The sequence below is a fragment of the Saimiri boliviensis genome, chromosome 2 (genome assembly GCF_048565385.1).
Source record: "Saimiri boliviensis isolate mSaiBol1 chromosome 2, mSaiBol1.pri, whole genome shotgun sequence".
Taxonomy (NCBI): Eukaryota; Metazoa; Chordata; class Mammalia; order Primates; family Cebidae; genus Saimiri; species Saimiri boliviensis.
The window spans coordinates 67,591,122-67,606,658 of NC_133450.1; the positions used below are offsets into that span (position 1 = coordinate 67,591,122).

The 15,537-nt window shown below is 44.6% G+C and overlaps 1 long non-coding RNA gene across 2 annotated transcripts in view; it reads left to right on the plus strand.

Annotated features, from left to right (window-relative positions):
• The window catches only part of LOC104653189 (uncharacterized), a 43,811-nt gene that overhangs the window by 6,721 nt on the left and 21,553 nt on the right, over positions 1-15,537 (plus strand). Inside the window, exons 3-4 of one of the 2 annotated variants that reach the window (XR_012516240.1) lie at positions 11,470-11,556; positions 12,920-12,963. This is a non-coding gene — a long non-coding RNA (uncharacterized LOC104653189). Of the gene's footprint in view, positions 1-11,469; positions 11,557-12,919; positions 15,108-15,537 lie in introns of those variants that run through there. The other variant, XR_746439.3, reaches the window with a different exon arrangement.

Genomic DNA, 15,537 nt, shown 5'->3' on the forward strand with positions numbered 1-15,537 from the left:
CTCAGCCTCCCAAAGTGCTGAGATTACAGGCATGAGCCACCGTGCCTGGCTGAGAAAGGATTTTATGTATATATTATTTGGTGAAAAAAAGCAAAGAATGAGATAACCAACATCTATTTTAGTCTCACAGTTGTGAACAAGTTTCCAAGTGCAGATGTTAAAAATCCAGAATCCTAGCTGGGTGCAGGGTGGCTCATGCCTGTAATCCCAGCACTTAGGGAAGCCAAGGTGGGTGGACCACCTAAGGTCAGGAGTTCAAGACAAGCCTGGCCAACATGGTGAAACCCCATATCTCCTAAAAATACAAAAAGTAGCCAGGTGTGGTGGTGTGTGCTTGTAGTGCCAGCTACTTGGGAGGCTGAAGCAGGAGAATCACTTCAACTCAGGAGGTGGAGGTTGCAGTGAGCCAAGATCGTGTCACTGCACTCCAGCCTGGGCAACAGAACAAGACTCCATCTAAAAAAAAAAAAAAAAAAAATCCAAAATCCACGGAGGACAAACAGATCACCGTATTCAACCCATGCTCATTGCCCTAGGGCCTTCTGCAATTCACAGCATTTGGTGTCCTGCTTGTGCAGAGTAACCCCTGCCTGTGGCTCACAGACTGCCATTCAATTCATTGCAACTTATAAAACCATTTACAGAGTCACAACAACATCTGGCTTCAATGCTGGGGACATGCAAAGATGAACAAGGCCAGCAAACGGTCAAGGGGCTCACAGTTGGGAGGAAAGACAGGTGGGGAGTCCCTGCATGTGGCAAGCAGGCTCTGCTCTGCGCAAAGGAGCCTGGCTGGGGGAAAGTGTGCTGCAGTCCCACCAGCGCTCCTATTGCCAAGTCACATGTCTACCTTTGAAGGAAGGGGCACCTTTTCCCAAGATGCACAAAGGGGCAACGTGTGCTCCTGGCAGCCCGGACAAATGGACAGACTTAGGACTCAATTAGTACAGTACGATAAGCGCTAGAATAAAGGTAGACATCAATAGACACTGGAAGGGAGGAGAGAGCAGCTGAGTCTCTCTAGGGGAAGGAGTTAAGGAGAGTGACAGAGAAGGAGGAACATTTCAGATGAGCCTTGGAGGGGTAACAGGAATTTACCCAGTAGAACTAGTCAAAGAAAAGTCTGGGGAAACAGAGAGAGCAAAGATGCAGAGGTTTGACAATACAAGGCATGTTCATAGAACAGGGGGTAGTGCAACCTGACTGATACAGGTAAGGTCAGAAGGTAGGCAGAGCCACATGCTGTAGGCTCTGCAAGCCCCACTGAGGATTCTGGGCTTCAGCCTGTAGGCTGCTGGTTCTCAAACTTTGGTTTGAAACACATGGAGGGCTTGTTACAGGTGTAGTTTCTTTAGCTCAGACCCCAGAGATGGGCTCTGATTCAGTAGGTCTGGGGAGAATCCTAAGAATGAGTATTTTAAATAATTTGCCCGCGGGGTTTTCATACGGTGGTCACAGGAGACTTAGTGCTGAGTAATATGGGTGTCCATAGGGGTTTAAGCCATGTAGTGTCTGGTGGGCTCACCTGAGCAAAGGTCCCCAGCTGCAAGGGGGAGGAGGAGGGCCTGCTGGTAGAATTCATGCCAGTGCCCTGCTCTTCACACCCTCACCCAGGGCACAACCCTTCATTAATTCACTCCCAGCTGCGTAGGTGCAGTAACAGTTTTGTTTTCTTGTGTGTTTTTTTTGGTTTTGTTTTGTTTTTTGAAATGGAATCTCACTCTCTCTTAGGCTGGAGTGCAGTGGCGTGATCTTGGCTCACTGCAACCTCTGCCTCCCAGGTTCAAGCGATTCTCCTGCCTCAGCCTCCTGAGTAGCTGGGATTACAGGGGTGTGCCACCACGCCTGGCTAATTTTTGTATTTTTTTTGTAGAGAAAGGATTTCACCATGTTGGCCAGGCTGGTCTTGAACTCCTAGCCTCTAATGATCTGCCTGCTTCAGCCTCCCAAAGTGCTGGGATTACAGGTGTGAGCCACTGTGTCTGGCCTAGTAACAGTTTAAAGGATAAAATAGTTGAACACTAGGGACGAGAGGCAAGGATTTCAGGCCCTTTTCTACCACCATCAAGGTGGGCTTGCTGCAGCCTAATTATTTCCCCTCAGAATCTATGTCTGTAAACCAGCATGCACTCTGAGGTCCCTTTCAGCCACATGGTACAAAAATTCTAAACCTCCCAGCAAGAGGTTCACTATAGAAAACCATGCTGGATAAGGCCAAAAAGAAAGAAAGGAAAAAACCATGCTGGATAAGGCCAAAAAGAAAGAAAGGAAAAAAAAATTTCCCTAATAGCGGATGTTGGAATAGGCTTAGCGTTGTTTTAGGAAAGAGAAGTTCTTTCTGGAAGCTTCTCAAGCCTCTCTCTGTTCTTGATGGAACCCTACACAAGTACGCTGCATCTATCTAGTAGGGCCTCAAGAACTATTTCTTACTAATGAACAGCATCGAGAGTGTCAGAGTTGGATCTTCAGGGTTGGGTACATCTAACAAACTCCTCTCCCAGTGCTTCACCCGGCCTGTGATAAACAAGTGTTTGATGTATCTACCCTCTTCTTTTCCAGACTTTTGTTAGTTAAAGTTCTCTATGGGATGTTTTCAAACCTTCTCAAGTAATGATAACAAGGCCATAATGATAACCCAGAGGTGACTGTAACTTTTGTGTGATTCGCTCAAGAAAGAATTAGAGGTTTTAAAGGTGACGAAGAGTTTTTTTAACCTGATAAGCCTTTGACATATGCAGACTGGAGATTAACACTTGCGAAATGGAGATAGTGATGCGGGACATTTTTTGTTTGTTTTGTTTGTTGGAGATGAAGTCTTGCTCTGTCGCCCAGGCTGGAGTGCAGTGGCACAATCTCGGCTCACTGCAACCTCCACCTTCCAGGTTCAAGCAATTTTCCTGCCTCAGCCTCTCGAGACTATAGGCTGAGACTACAGGCAAGCACCACCATGCCCAGCTAATTTTTGTATTTTTAGTAGAAACAGGGTTTCACCATGTTAGCCAGAATGGTTTCGATCTCCTAACCTCGTGATCTGCTGATGCGGGATGTTTAAAGGTAGAGTTGAAGGCACAGAGCAGAGAAAGCAGCTGTTACTTTGCTGAGGAAATGGTCTCCCTTCTCATCACAAACCATTCCATTATCTATATGTATATCAAAGCATCATGTTATATACCTTAAATATATACAATAAGATCTTTTTAAAAATGTCTTTCATTTATCTGTTTGCAAATTGGAGGAGCTTGAGACTAGCATGCAGTTAGGCCAGAACAATGCAATAGGCATGTTGAGCTCATGACTGGTCAAGGAATAGGCAAGGCCAGAAGGGAAGCTGTGACCAGGGAGACAGGTAGCCAAACTGACACTCCTCAGGTGTGGCAGCTGTCCCTCCTGCCTCCTTGTGTCAGCCCTTCCAGCTGCCAGTGCCTGCCTGAGGATTCTGGTGCTGGAGCCTGTCTTGCCCACGAGTGCAGGAGGCAGGAAGTGCTGGGGAATAATTGCTGCCCCCTTCAAAAAAAATAGAGACTGATGGGACTCAGCACTCTTGCCTCTCTGGGATAACTCTGTCTCTGAGTTCCCTGGCGGGGGGATATCAAGCCTCTGCCACATGGGTAACTTGCATGACCATATCCTTCATTGTCTCCTTCCTCTCCCTGTCTCACATCTTCAGTGGTGTTTCCTGGAATCATCTCCCAAAAACTACCTGAACTGGAATCCTTGTCTCAGGTTCTACTTGTGGGGAAACCCCAACAAAAACAGCAAGCCACTAGGAATATGATGGGTAAGGTCACTGACTTGTAGCTCGGGGGCTAATAGAACACAGGACCACCATGGGGCTTATAACACAAAAGAGGAAGTAGCTGAAGTGTCCAGTATACAAAGAGATGAGCATGGTGACACTCATGGGGGTGTGCAGGAGGGAGCAACCTCGATTGGAAGCCTACCCTAGGCCTGACCCTATGTTTGAGATTAGGTACATATTATCTGTATCAATCCTTATAGAACTATACGCTAGGGAGATGTCACCTCCTTTTACAGGTTGAAGGAAGTTAAGTAACTCATTCACGATCACACAACTTGTAAGTGAAGTAGAAAGGGGATGTGAACCAGGCCTCCCTGGTACCGACGTCTCTGCTCTGTTCCCAAGACCTCATCTAACATCCCACACATCATGAGTGATCAGTGACCAGTCAGTGTGGTTTTCATGAGGAAGAATCAGCAGTTTCTCAGGCTAGACCAGGCTTCCCAGAGCGGAAGGAGCTTAGAGGGGTGGAGGTCAGCCATACAGGAACTTAGCACACCAGATCCAGAAACTTGATCTGGTGACCCCGTAGCAGTGATCTGGCTCAGGGGACTGAATAACAGCCACCAGACTCTCCAGAGACTCATAAATGATCCGGGCACTGATCTGTTGACCAGATATTTATGCTTGTTAGTATATGAGTTTTCTGTTGCTGATGTAACAAATGACCACAAACTTAGTGGCTTCAAACAGTACATATTTATTATCTTATCGTTCTGGCTATCAGAAGTCTGAAATCAATTTCATTGGTCTAAAATGAAGGTGTGGGCAGGGCTGCGTTCCTTCTGAAAGCTCTAGGGGAGAATCAATTTCATTGCCTTTTCCAGATTCTAGAGACCACCCTCATTCCTTAGCCCCTTCATCTGCCTTCAAAGCCAGCAGCAAAGCAACTTCCAGCCTCTCTGACCCCTAGACTTTGGCTCCTTCTTGTGACATTTGATGCAGCTGGATGATCCCGGAGAATCTCCTTATTTCAAGGTTCTTAGTTTAATCACATCCACAAAGTTCTTTTTGCCCATAAAGTAACATATTCACAGGTTCCAGGGATGAAGACATGGACATTTTGAGGGAGCCATTAGCCTGTCTCCTTTGCTCAGGGTTTTTTTTTCTTCCCACAGCAGAATCATAGTTAAGCCAGCCTATGAGTAGAGGCTGCTGAGGAACCTGAAACCAGAGTAGGGGTATGTACAATCTCCATGGACAGGTCATCAGCTGGGACCTGTTACGGTCCCCCAGCTGGGACTCGAATCAGCTGGGCCCCAGTCTGACATCCAATCAACAAGGGGTGGAAACTTCTGACACTCAGGCTTCCCTTCTTGTAGACACTGTAGACTTTTGACAGGCGAACTCCAGTGCTGATTGTCAGGTACTGCTCTACTTACTCCCAACTCTCCATCTCTGACACAGTTATAAGTCATCTTTTATGGTTGCTTGATGGGACCTGCCTCGTCCTGGGTTCTCGTTAATCGTGCCCATTAACCTCTCTGACAGACGTGTTACAAACCAGTCCCCAGCGACAGCATTTAAGCCAGTCTTACCCAGGACCTCACAGCTCTCTGCCCTTCTCTCCCTACCTCTCTAACTTACGGCCACACACCCCAGGTTCCAAAGTCTGCTCTGCCCTTCCCTTGTCTTTTTGACAATTTATTAGGACTTTCCTTTCTGGATTCTGTGTAGAATAATCTCATCCATTATGTGTTGGGTTATGAGTAAACTTGTCTGAAAATTTAAATACCTCCTTCATGCTGACGTTTTAAAAAAAAAAAAAACTCTGATTCTCAATTTTCTGTTAGGCAATATCTACCTTTCTGAAAATCATTCTCTAAGTATTCTGCAAGAACTGTTTATGCGCCAGGCTCTGGGTAAGGCTCAGAGAGCCTAGAGGTTAGTAGAGAAAATGAATTTTTATCAAATCACCACATTCACATGTGTAATTATAAATGAAGATTAATTGCGCTTAAGAAAGAAACGTGGTTAATGAAAATTTAAAACAGAGACCTGCCCCAGATTGGGGATCCTCAAGGGAAACTTCTCTATGGAAGTGCCATTTGAACTGTGATCATCAGGTGACAGGGAGAAGTGGGGAAGCTGGGAGGTGACTGTGGCTGCAAGCAGAGGCAGAGAAATGGGGAGAAAAGGTCAAGAGGGAGTTGCAGAGGCAGACAGGGGCCAAGGCGAGGGTTTTGAGTTTTAGCCTAAGAGCAAAGATTTTCAGCAAGGAGAGAGTGGGTACAGCATCAGGTGTGCTGGAACCATCTTTCTGTAGCGTGGCGAACAGCTTTTATGGGGAGGGAGGAGAAGACAGAATTGGTGTAGGGAGAGCAGTTAGGAGGTTCTTTCAGTAACAGGTGACACATGAAGGTGACCTGGCTGGGGTGGTAGCAATGGAGAAGAAGAGGAGTGGTTGGTTTCTCAGAGGTAGTTTGGAAGTAAAAATCTAACAGGAGATGGTGACAGTTTGAATATGAGGCAAGAGAGTGGAGAGTTTTGAAGATGAAACCAAGCTTCATAGCATATGTAAGTTACCATTAACTTGCCTGATGTTTACATTTAACTGCAATGAAGGTTTTTTTTTTTCTTGAGACAGTGTCTCTCTCTGTTGCCCAGGCTGGAGTGCAGTGGTATGATCTTGGCTCACTGCAACCTCTGCCTCCCAAGTAGCTGGGACTACAGGCACGCACCACCATGTCCAGCTAATTTTTGTATTTTGAGTAGAGACAGAGTTTCACCATGTTGGCCAGGCTGGTCTTGAACTCTTGACCTCAAGTGATCCACCCTCCTCAGCCTCGCAAAATGCTGAGATTACAGGCCTGTACCACTGTGCCTTGTCTGCAATGAAATTTTTTTTTTTTTTTTTGAGATGGAGTTTGTTCTTGTTGCCCATGCTGGAGTGCAATGGTGCAATCTTGGCTCATAGCAACCTCCGCCTCCTGAGTTCAAGTGATTCTCCTGCCTCACCTCCAGAGTAGCTGGGATTACAGGTGCACGCCATCATGCCGGACTAATTTCATATTTTTAGTAGACAGGGTTTCTCCATGTTGGTCAGGCTGCTCTCAAACTTCCAACCTCAGGTGATCTGCCCGTCTCGGCCTCCCATAGTGATGGGATTACAGGCATGAGCCACCATGCCTGGTCTACAATGAAACATTTTTAAAAGGAGGAAATGCTAGCTCTTTGCGTATTTTGTGACAGGCCTAATGAAAACAGCTGCCTTCAGTGTGAGGGGTTTGCTCCATCTCTTTGAGCCTCAGACATGACTGTGCTGGTGGCTTCCGGGAGAAGTTTACATATCTAAGTTCAAGTACATAGGTGGCCAACATGGTTGATGCTTTTATCATCAAACTCCCCCTAACATTCTTTGCAGTGAGGAGAGGGACTATCTCTTAAAACCAAACCACCATTATGAAGGGGCTTAGAATAAGAAGTCCACTTTTGGAGACTTATATTTGGAGAATTCTGGGAATCCAACCCCAAGAATGCTGGCCCCTTTCCCCAATTGTGACAGTCTTTTGAACTTCAGGATTTGGCAGTCTGTCAAACCAAATAACTCTGGGTGCAAAAGTCAACGGAATCCAGAACAATCTCTGCCTCATTGCTGCAGGCTGGAAATCTCTAACAGGCATGCCTTGGAATCCTTGCCCTTTTACCCTTTTTAGTTAGAACAGATTCTCTGGTATAAGAATCTGCAGGAACATTTTTTTCCTAACATTGTTTTTTAATATTTTATTTTATTTCTTTTTTTTTTTTTTTTTCTTTTTTTTTTTTGAGACAGAGTCTTACTTTGTTTCCCAGGCTGAAGTGCAGTGGCACAATCTCGGCTCACTGCAACCTCTGCCTCCCGGGTTCAAGCGATTCTCATGCCTCAGCCTCCTAAGTAGTTGGGATCACAGGCACACGCCACCTCACCCAACTACTTTTTGTATTTTTAGTAGAGACAGGGTTTCACCATGTTGGCCAGGTTAGTCTTGAACTCCTGACCTCAAGTGATACCTGCCTTGGCCTCCTAAAGTTTAGGGGTTACAGGCGTGAGCCACTGTGCCTGGCCACAACATGATTTTTTATTTTTATTTTTATTTTTATTTTTTTAATAACAAGACACTTGGCTGCTTTGTTGAGACAGAATTTTCAAGATTTCACATTTCAGTCTCTAGGCCTAAGTATCCTGGTGGCATCACTTGGATGTCTTCATTAAAGTCACCTGTGGCTGGTGGTGGTGGCTCACACTGGTAATCCCAGTACTTTGGGAGGCCTTTAGGTGGATCACTTGAGGCCAGGAGTGCAAGACCAGCCTGGCCAACATGGCAAAACCCCATCTCTACTAAAAATACAAAAAGTAGCTGGGTGTGGTGTCATATGCCTGTAATTCCAGCTACTTGGTGGCTGAGGCATGAGAATTGCTTGAACCTGGAAGGTGGAGGTTACAGAGAGCTGAGATCTTGCTACTATACTCCAGCCTGGGCAACAGAGAAAGGCGCTGTCTCAAAAAAAAAAAAAAAAAAAAAAAAAAAAAAAAAAAAAGTCACTTGTTAAAGTGAGTGGACCGCTTTGGAACATTCAGTCAGATTCTGCTACCCAAAGGCTGGAAACCTGGCTTCCCAGCGCACAGTGGAGGAGAGAAGTGTGTACTTCAGGATGAGGCTGAAGGCTCTTGGACAGGGAGCCTGGCCAGTGTGCTCCAAATACACCATTACTTATGTTCAATTACACATTAGGAGAAGGGAAAAGAATGAGGAAAGCAAATTAATGCTTAATCACTGTTAATACCCAATGCGCTTCTAAGGAAGGCCCCTGTGCCTCACTGTGGAGCTCTACATATGCCTGTGTGGTGACCCCAACCACACCTGTAATGTCATAATTAACATTTAGAATTCTCCACCTTGGTTGCATTTTGCATGGTGGATGGGGTTGAGTGGGTGGGGGTGTTAAAAAAATCCCAGCACTTTGGGAGGCTGAGGCCACCAGGTCATCTGAGGTTGGGAGTTCAAGACCTGGCCAACATGGTGAAACCTCGTCTCTACTAAAAATACAAAAATCCAGCCAGGCGTGGTGGCATGTGCCTGTAATCCCATCTACTTGGGAAGCTGAGGCACAAGAATCACTTGGCTCTAGGAGGCAGAGGTTGCAGTGAGCCAAGATTGCGCCACTACACTCTAGCCTGGGCGACAGAGCAAGACTGTCTCAAAAAAAAAAAAAAAAAAAAAAAAAAAAAGACGATGTCATGGTAATGATTTTGTTCATTACCGTAAGATATATGAGTCACCCCAGTCTTACCTTGTGGTCTAAAGGCAAGCAATGGCCACTTCAGTTCCACTCTGTCACGTGCCCCACTTGCCCAGCACATACCTTCTTTCCTCCCCAGCTGAGACACTGTCTTAGCTCATGCCCTGTCTTAGCACTGAACTGTGCTATTGAAGAATATGGATACTCACTCACCTTCTTGCTCTCTTGTCTCTGGCTTCCTTGAATTCCAGCCTCTAGGAACCAGATCCTGACTCTGGCTTGCTTGGTTGGTGACTATACCTCCTACTGGGGGTTGTGGATCCTAGCTACTAGGGAGGCTGAGTCAGGAGAAATGCTTGAACCCTGGAGGTGGAGGTTGTGGTGAGCTGAGATCACACCACTGCACTCCAGCTTGGGCAACAAGTATGAAACTCCGTCTCTGAAAAAAGAAAAAAAAGGTATTTAGATTCTCATCAGCAATTTGGGAAGCAGGAACTAACATTACCCCCATTTTACAGTCACAGATATAAATGCCCAGAAAGGTTAAGTGTGATTCAGGCGGAGAGTGGTGGCTCAGGCCCGTATTCTGAGCACTTTGGGAGGCCAAGGTGGGAGGATCACTTGAGCCCAGGAGTTTAAGACCAGCCTGGGCAGCACAGCGAGACCCCATCTCAATTTAAAAGAAAAAAAAAGGAAAAAAGAAAGAAAGGTTAAGTGATTCATATACAACCACCCAGCTGTGGATTTTACTGCATTTGATTCTGTCATCCAAAGAATCCATTATTTGAATTTTAGCTGTAAAACAGCAAAATAGGCCAGGCGCGGTGGCTCATGCCTGTAATCCCAGCACTTTGGGAGGCCGAGGCGGGCAGATCACGAGTTCAAGAGATCAAGACCATTCTGGCCAACATGGTGAAACCCCGTCTCTACTAAAAAATGCAAAAATTAGCTGGGCGTGGTAGCACATGCCTGTAGTCTCAGCTACACAGGAGGCTGAGGCAGGAGAATTGCTTGAACCCAGGAGGTGAAGATTGCAGTGAGCCGATATTGGGCCACTGTACTCCAGCCTGGCGCCTGGTGACAGAGCGAGAATCTGTCTTAAAAAAAAAAACAAAAAACAAAAAACAGCAAAAATTATCACCCATTTACTTGGGTGACTTGAGAATTTACGTGGTGAGGATTAAAGGGATATGGAGGCAAGATTAGTGAGGATAGCATAAATAAGGCTAAGGCACTGGAATCCAACCGAATAAAGTGTGGGCATTAAAGATTACTCCAGTGTTTGGTATTCATCATCTTGGGCTGCCATAACAAAATACCACAGACTTGGATGGCTTAAAGAATAGAAATTTATCTTTTCATGATTCTGGAGACTTGAAGTCTGAGATGAGGATGCCAGCGTGGTCCGCTTCTATGAGGGCTCTCTTCCAGGCTTGCACACAGCCACCACCTCGCTGTATCCTCGTATAGCAGAGGCAGGGAGACAGAGGAGGAGAAAACAGAGGGGAGAGGATTTTCTGTGCAAACCAGTGTGCTCCCTGTGTCTTTTCTTTTTTTTCTTTTTTTTTCTTTTGTTTGAGACGGAGTTTCAGTCTTGTTACCCAGGCTGGAGTGCAATGGCGCGATCTCGGCTCACCGCAACCTCCACCTCCTGGGTTCAGGCAATTCTCCTGTCTCAGCCTCCTGAGTAGCTGGGACTACAGGCACACGCCACCATGCCCAGCTAATCCCTGTGTCTTTTCTTACAAGAACTGTAATCCCATCCTACAGGGGTCCACCCTCAGGAGCTCGTTTAACCTTATCTCCTGATACTAGTCACCCTGAGAATAATATATGCATTTTAAATAGGAATTTGGGAGGACATAATTAAGTCCATAGCATGTTTCTAGAGAAATCATTAATTCTCAGGGTTGGAAAATAATACAAAGATCATTTTATATTTCTTTACTTTTTTTGTGTGGTGGAGACGGGGGTCTTGCTATATTGCCCAGGCTGGCCTAGAACATCTAGGCTCAAGTGATCTTCCCACCTCAGCCTCCTGAGTAAAGACATCATCTTTTTATTTGCATGTTCCTTCTCACTAACTAATTTCTCTGCTCAGCTTCCTTTCCTTGGGCAGGCATTGAGGGGAGACTTTCTGCTAGAGTCTACCCTGGGGCTCTGAGAACAGTTATCTAAACAGACTTTAATTGTTCCCTTCTAAGGCCTTTTTTTTTTTTTTCCTTTTTCTTTTTTTTTCTAAGGCCTTTCTTGCCCTTGAGTTGGTTATTCATGAAAATGCTTCAGGGATTCCCAGAGAAAGCCCCCCTAGTTCTAAGGTGCTGGCTTTCACTCTGGATTCAATGCTCTCTCTTCCGTAGCTCACTCAGCCTGACTGTCTATCTTAAGGAAAGGGAGAAGCTACATTGCTGGGGAGCTGTACTTATTCCCAGAACCATTTTACCCTTTAGGTGAAGAGGATGTTGGAAAACAATCCCAAATACAGGTCTGAAGACTCATCCCAGTGATAGTGATGGCCTCCAAAAGCATCCTCCACGGTATGAGACCGAAGATTTAGCTTCTCTTTGAAAGATTGTAACTTCCTGTTTTTGTCCTAAGAGGCTTTTTCTTACTAACTTGTCAGAAGAGGACTGTCTGAGAAAATCTTAAGAGGCCCTTACTGTAAGACTTTCAAGAAGTTTAAAGTGTGGCTTTCTCAGCAGGGCACTCCTGTGAAGGAGAAGTTAAGATTTTAGTAATTTTCTAGAACAGGCTGGGCAGTCTCTCAGAGGCCTGCACCATCTGGATGGGGGGTGAGGGGAGGAGAACGCATAGGAAGGAAGCCTGTGGTCCCCTCCACTTCAGCGCATCCGCTTTGGCTACCACAGGCCAACCCCAGGGTGGACCCCATCTCTGTTGCTAACCACTTTGTTGCCAAGTTACCTTTCTGGAGGCACATTTTCCTCAGAATGGCTCTGCCAGGGAGTGCCTCCTTAATTTGTGTGTGTGTGTGTGTGTGTGTGTGTGTGTGTGTGTGTGTGTACCTCCTTAATTTTGTACCCTGAGCCTCTTATTCCCCTCACCCTAGTCCTGCCCTAGATACTAATATCTTCCTCACTGGGATTGGTGTAGATTAAATTACAGAATGTGGGACAGGTGTGGTAAGATGTGCAATCCCAGCACTTTGGGAGGCCATGGCTGGCAGACAGCTATCTATCTCTATCTATCTGTGTGTCTATCTATTTATCTATATATCTAACATATATATATATATATATATATATATATATATATATATATATATAAATTGATACTATATGGATAGATATCTATAATACACATAATATAAATCTATAATATATATTTATATAAATATATATATGTATATATATGTTTTTGAGACAGAGTCTTGCTCTGTTGCCCAGGCTGGAGTGCAGTGGCGTGCTCTTGACTCAACTGCAACCTCCACCTCCCAGGTTCAAGCTATTTCCAGCTAATTTTTTTTTTTTTTTTTTTTTTTTGAGGCAGATTTTGGCTGTGTTGCCCAGGCTGGAGTGCAGTGGCGTGATCTTGGCCCACTGAACTTTTGCCTTCCGGGTTCAGGCGATTCTCCTGTCTGAGTCTCCTGAGTAGCTGGGAGTACAGACACCTGCCACCATATCTGGCTAATTTGTATTTTTTTAGTAGAGACGGGGTTTCGCCATATTGGCCAGGCTGGTCTTGAACTCCTGAGCTCAGGCAATCTGCCCACCTTGGCCTCCCAAAGTGAGAAGCTAGATATTTGTAAGTAATTTAATAAAGGAATGTTTGGGTATAATTGCTAGATTCGACATAAAATTTGTTAATGTTTTACAGGGCAGTAAATTATAAACTTTGGAGTTATTTTTTCTACTGGGCAAAAATAATTTGTATCTCTTTTAGGTAAAATCCAACAAGCTGAAAACTTTAATCAACAATGATTCCAAGTAAGTACATTCCCCCGGTTCAATGGCTCTCCAATCTGGTCCATGAGACCTCCCCAGGGGTCGTGGAGAAGTTTTCAAAGGATCTGTGTGTTCAAAACGATTCTAATAATAATACTAAGACATTATTTGCCTTTTTCATGTTGCTAACATTTGTATTGATGATTCTAAACAAATGGTGGCTAAAGCTGCTGTCACTTTCACACGAATCAAGACAGTGACACCAAATGGAAGTGGCAGTCATTGTATTCAAGCCACCACGCCCAGCTAATTTTTGTATTTTTTTTGTAGAGATGAGGTTTCACCATGTTGGTCAGACTGGTCTCTAACTCCTAGCCTCAAGCAATCCACCTGCCTCAACCTCTTCAAGTGCTAGCATTGGAGCTATGAGCCACTGCTCCCAGTCTCATCTTGCATTTTAAATGGCTCTTTTGCTTGCATGGTGGCTTGTGCCTGTAGTTCCAGCTACTCAGGAGGCTGAGGTGGGAGGATGGCTTAAACTAGAGAGGTTGAGGTTGCACTGAGCTATAATCATGCCACTGCACTACAGACTGGAGTGAGGACCTGTCTCAAAATAAAACAAAATAGATTAAAAAGTAAAATAAAATGTAAGATGAACCAGTGAATTTTTGCTGAGACCAGCTCGGTCGTAGAGACCCCAACCCAGGTGGCGCTGAAGGAATTAAGAAACAGAAACAAAGATAGAGTACAAAAGTGGGATCAAAGTGGGATGTCAGGGGACTGCCAGCATTTCCCAGCTGACAGCCCAGAGCAGACTCTGATCCATGTATTTATTCTCTGTGAACAAGTGATTATTGTTAATAAGCAGGTGCTCAGTGTTTCCTCATAGAATAAAGATAGACTAAACAGGCAGATAGTGCCTGTTCACTACTGAGACAGAAATAAGCTAAAAAAAAAAAAAAAAAAAACACTCCTCGAGTCAGCAGTGGTGACAAGGTCAGATATCCTGTGTTTGGGGAGCTGGTTTAACTAGTGCATGACCAGTACATACTGCTTGCTTATTCTAGCAGTTTCCTTCCTGGGGATGGCTCAGTGTTCCTTGACATCACTTCTCAGCAAACAACATATACTCCATTACACAAACGTCAAGACCTCCTCCCAACAAATTTTAATGTAATTGAATTTGAAAAGTTCAGTGCTATGGTTCCAGATTCTACCTTGGAATTAATGTTTAAGAAACTACCATTTGGCCAGGTGCAGTGGCTCATGCCTGTAATCCTAGCTCTTTGGGAGGCCAAGGTGGGCAGATGACCTTAGGTCAGAAGTTCGAGACCAGCCTGGCTAACATGGTGAAACTGGACTCTACTAAAAACACAAAAATTAGCTGGGCATGGTGGCGCACATCCGTAATCCCAGCTATTTGGGAGGCTGAGGGAGGAGAATCACTTGAACACAGGAGGTAGAGGTTGCAGTGTGCTGAGATTGCGCCATTGCACTCTAGCGTGGGCAACAAAAGTGAAACTTCTCAAAAAAAAAAAAAAAAAAAAAAAAAAAGAGAGACTGCTGTTTGTTGAATTACAGTGCAGTATCAAAGAAGCACATCCACAATTATCTGAAAAGTGTAATGACATACTCCTTCCTTTTCCAACTATACATATATATGAGATCATATTTTCTTCATATATGCCAACCAAAACAATATGTCAAAATGAGTGGAATAGATAAGCGGATAAAAGAAAGCATCCGTCTTCTATTTAATGCAAACGTTAAATGGATTTGCAAAAATGTAAAATAATTTCACTCTTTTTACTAAAGTTTTCTGTCTTGAAAAACATATTTTTACTGAAAGTGTTATTTATTTTAATAATGGGTTTATTATTGTCATTTAGAAATGAATTTGTAGGCTGGGCATGGTGGCTCATGCCTGTAATCCCAGCACTTTGGGAGGCTGAGGCGGTGGATCATGAGATCAGGAGTTTGAGACCAGCCTGGCCAATGTAGTGAAAATTAGCCAGGTGTGGTGGCTATGTGCCTATAGTCCCAGCTACTTGGGAGGCTGAGGCAGGAGAACCACTTGAACCTGGGAGGCAGAGGCTGCAGTGAGCCAAGACCATACCATTGTACTCCTGCCTGAGTGACAGAATGAGACTCCATCTCAAAAAAAAAAAAAAAAAAAAAAAAAGAAATGAATTTGCAAATAAACTTCCCAGTTTCAATTTCTAATATATAAACATTGATAGCTATAACTCATAAATAAAAGTTCTTGGGCCTTTCAGTAATTTGTCAGAGTAGAAAGGGGTTCTGAGATCACAAAGGTCATTCTTGGGCCGAGGGACATGCTGCCCACCTTTTTTTTTTTTTTTTTCTTGAGAGCGTTCTATGCCTGTACCACATGGACTGTGTGGTAACTCTGCACATTCACCAGTTTTCCATTTGAGTGACTAGGAAAACCTTCTGCATACAATGCTTTGTGATGTCCTTTGGCCTCTACTTGTTTACACAGTAAGTCCACGTCCATTCTTTTTCCCTCTAGCCTGTGACAATTCAAATAGCATTATTTGGCTCTAATCCCATCTAAACACTGTGCCAGTGTAGATTGTGAAACCATGTTATGGT